Source organism: Canis aureus, chromosome 4 (genome assembly GCF_053574225.1).
Source record: "Canis aureus isolate CA01 chromosome 4, VMU_Caureus_v.1.0, whole genome shotgun sequence".
NCBI classification, from domain to species: domain Eukaryota; kingdom Metazoa; phylum Chordata; class Mammalia; order Carnivora; family Canidae; genus Canis; species Canis aureus.
The window spans coordinates 28,500,772-28,505,418 of record NC_135614.1 but is presented as its reverse complement, the minus strand read 5'-3'; positions in this window follow the sequence as shown (position 1 = coordinate 28,505,418).

Here is a 4,647-nt window from a genome sequence, read left to right as displayed (position 1 = left end):
CTTTATATATAACCCAGGAATTCCAGGGTCCAGGAACAGGATTCTGTATGTAATAGTTCATATGTGTGCATGTGTGTGTGAGATATTTTCATGTAAAGATATGCGCACATATATAGGCTCTTTTTCTGAGGGAGAATAATCCATAGTCTGCTGAAAGCCTCAACAGTTCTCCAAAATAAACTCCGCTGTGTTAGAAGTAACTATCCTCTTATAATTGAGATTCCACTCCCAATTCTGGCTCTCCAGGCTAACACATGCCAAAGTGAACAAAGTTGTCTTGTTGCTCTTCTCATTTTTATCCACTACCTTAGATTGTGACCAGAAGGTGGTATGTGCCACATTGCACTTGCTTCAGTCTAATCAGTCTGTATTTTAAAGGTATATATTTAAAGGTGGAAAGATGAACTCTCCCTCTTTCTCTCTTCATGGATAGGACTTTGTTAATAAGCATTTTTCTCTCCAAACAAACTACATTATCAAACTCTATTTCCTGCCTTGGTCAGATTAGGAAAATATTTTATTTCAAATGTGATAATACATAAGGCGCTCCCTGTGCGACTGTGATGGCATTCAATCATAGGTAGTCATGTGCTCTATGTCTTAACTCAGTCCTCTCCCTAGAGAGGACATAAGTTCCCAGAAGGAGGGAAAGAGCTATGTCTTAAATTGCTTTAGCATCCGAAAGTTCTGGATTGAAGAGAGCCAACATTCCATCTACTCATCGCAACTTCTTGGTCTTCTAGCCTCGACTGGGCCATCTCTGGTGACAAGGCAGGCATTTACTTTGAAGACTTCCATGCCAGCCCAGGAGGCTGCAATATAAAACCACAGTATTTATGGCACATCCCAGAATTATGCAATGCAGTGGCCCTGGGAGGGCTGTGAGAAAGTCCTTCCTTACATCACCTTGCTGTGTCCTCGTGAGCTGCACCTGAGTAATGCCATCTCAGACCACCTACATTGAGTTGGATCTGTCCTATGAGGGGATTCCTTCCAGCAGTAAAAGCTTCAGTTTGGAGTCTGGCACCACGGAAGCCTGGAGCAAAACTGTAAGAGAATGACGGGGTCTCTAGTTGACCCTCCTGTGCTAGAAATAGAGACGATGGAGAATGACCACAGTTGGAGGGCCCCAGACCTTGTTAGCTAAGCTCATGGCTGTCAGGAAACCACTTTCTTTTACTTCTTATCTCTAGTGACCGGTTCTGTGGCCGGTTGCATGGTGGTTAGAGTACAGCATCTTGGATCCCATCCCTTCTCAGATGCAACTGTTTTCAATTTTTCCCTGGCTACAGGTTGCACTCCTTTCTACTACAAGCAAGATTTCTCCCTCCTTTTTGAATACAGAGACACACACTTATACTCTCAAAAATTTCTTAAAATAGAGTATAGAGTTAGTGAAAATAGAGGCCTAGGACCTACAATTTTAAGGAAAACCTAAAAATCATTAGGTCCCTTTTCTGATCTGATCCCTCAGGTCTATCTATGATGTCTCTGGCCTATATTTGCCCAGCCTGATGGAAACAACAGCTCCTCTTACTGCTATTATGATTATGATAAACTAAGTGTTTACTGTGTGCGCGTTCTCATTCCACCTTCACAACAATGCTGTGAGGTTGGTACAGCCAGTGTCACATTTCTAGATAGACACTGTAGCTGAGAAGGGTTAGTAACATTCCCAGGGTCACATAGCAATTTTTAACCCAAATCTGGCTGACTGCAGACAATCCAGCTATTCGTCACTGTTCTCTTGTTTCTCATACAAATTTATTGTCTCATTTATTCATCCTCCATCTAACAAACATATGATGGGTTTTCCATTCCAAGTACTGGACTGTATGTATCCATATTCACAGGGCTCCCAGATCTGGTATCTGGAGTCATGCAGCAACTCTATTTCCTCTATTCTATTCTATTCTTTCTATTCTATTCTATTCTATTCTATTCTATTCTATTCTATTCTATTCTATTCTAGATTTATTTATTTATGAGAGAGAGAGAGAGAATGAATGCATGGGAGGGGCAGATGGAGAGGGAGATGGAATCGCAAGCAGACTGCGTTGAATTTGGATCTGGATGGGGGGCTTGATCTCACCACTCTGAGATCACAACCTGAGCTGAAACCAGGAGTTGGACATTCAACCGACTGTGCCACCCAAATGCCCAAATGCCCAAATGCCCCTAATTCCTTTAGATATCTGGAGACAGCAAGGATGAACCTGCTCAGTTTGTTCTTCAATCAAAATGTCCCAAGTTCCTCCAAAGGCCTTCTTTAGGATGGTTTCTGTTGCTTTTCTCTTCTTGCGCCCTCTCTTCTGCCTATACTAAATGTTCTCAGTAGCCAGCAGACCAATTTAAAACCTGCTGTGATGCCTGTAGTGCAGAACCAACTTCTTTAAAAAGGTACTCTAATGACAGTAACCTCTGGTACATCCTGTCCCAGAAATTTCCTTGTTTTGTGATGAAGAGCAACAAATAAAAATAGCTAACATTGATTGAGAATTTACTATACTACTGTTTAAAGTGCTTCACATGAATTGACTCGTTTCATTTCATACCAAACTTGGGGGGTACATACAATTGTTATTCCCAGTTTACAGATGTGGAAACTGAATTTCTGATAGGTGGAGGAACTTGCCCAAAGTCATCCCGATGACAGACCTCCAAAGGTCTTATTTTAGAGGCCACACTTTCTATCTCAGCTCAGGAAGGGAGAAAGGGTAGCTCTGAGGACTGTTTTCCAACAACCAAGGCCGGTCCCTGCTGAGAGCTTCCGTTTCCTTCCTGGGTCCATAAGCAGACTGCCTGGACTCAGATCCTCCTCAACTCAGCAACCCTTGGCCCTGACTCTTGGTGTTTCATACACAGAACCCTCATAAAGCCCCATCTCTGCATCCCAAACCCAGGTCTTTCCTCTGTTTCTGAAGCCACAATGCACCTTAGCTGAAAGGATGTCTCTTTTCTCCTCCTCCATTTCCCCAAAATGCTCCAATAAAGAGGAAAAATGCAAAAACACTTCTTCTTTAGTAACCCTGCTGCATAAGGGGAGCTGGGCATGCTTATCAACCATTAAGCTCATAAAAATATGTATTCCTTAAAACAGCAGATTTTTTAAAAAAATGAAATCATATTCATATTTTGGTATCTGTCACAAGTCCCCCTTATAAACTATTAGTTAACATTTGCTAATTAATCCAGTCATTCTTTATAGGAAAATGTTTTCTGAACCTTCTATTATATAAGAGCAGAATTTTCTCCCCAAAGAGAAAAAAACTATGCAAACTTAACAGCTCCTTTATTCGTAATTTAAAGATGATTCTTTTTTCTGAACATGTATAATTTATGTTTATGCATTAATTCTGTAATTAATGGTTATAAAATACATCAAATATGTAAAGTGCTGTGTAAGTGCTTAATTAAAATAAAAACAAAAAAGTGATGATAATTAATTGTTCATCCCAAAGGCAAGACAGTATTATGGTTCACAGTGACTATCAATTAATATTCTTATTGTTAATAATAAGCTCAACTTTTTATATAAAGTGGAACACGTTAAAATTTCCTGATTAAACACTGAGTCAAAAGAAAAAAGTTCCTAAAAAATATTTTCATCATATAAAGCCTCTGTGGGAAAACAGCTTTCAAATTTTGCATTTTAAATCCTTCATTGAATTCAGCTTCATTATAAATTTTTTGACTCAGAATTATACCATTATAATACCACAGTTTTCAAGTTCCTTATCTTCCCTAAGGAATTCTGAAAATACAGCAAAGCCCAAGGAGACTGATCTTGGTTATAAATACAGGTTCATTAGTGTTGAAATAGCTAATATGCAATAAGATGCCTACTGCATGGAAGGCACAATTCCAAGAGCTTTGGAAAGTATTCTTTTTGTTCATTTGACAGATTTGAGTACCCACTGTGTGCTAGACACTGTGGTACGTTCTAGAAATACAATGAGGAATAAAAGCAGGTGCAGGTTCAACCCTTCATGATGCTTGTGATCCAGGGGAGGACACAAACATAAAAGAATTGCTAACGTGATGACTGCTATAAGGAGCAAGCATTCCTACCTTGAGTTCTGGCTTTGTAGATAAAGCAGCTTCCTATGTAAGATGGTAAACAACAGAATGTTGTCACTTAGTCTTTCCTACTTTGTTTCTCTAAATCTGTTTGTTTAGGTTCCCTGCTTTTTAAAATGACATCTTCATAAATAATCCATCTGTGTTGACTTAATTAACCACGAAAAGATGAATAAATCAAATGGATGTTATTTTACTTACTTTACTCAGAAGGTCAATTCGCTGAAATAGACAAACGAACGTGCATTTATGGGGAGCTATTCATTCACCAGGGATCCTTACAAGTTCATTGGAATAACATAAGCTTCCTTTGTCAACTGCACACAGCAGCATTATTGGCAGATGAGTAGGGCCTGCCCACATTTTCCTTGCTTGGTGGGGGGGTTGAGGTAGAGAGAATCTCTGCCTACAGCAGTGATTGTTTCTTAAAAGTCAGCTCTGCCACCTGTTCTACAGGCTCAACTGCCTTTCACTGCTAATGTCCTCTCCAGAAGCAGTAGGCCATTAAAAAGAGACAAATAATCTTATTTTGAAAAGTGAAATATAACTTCCTGTCACTATGCTAAT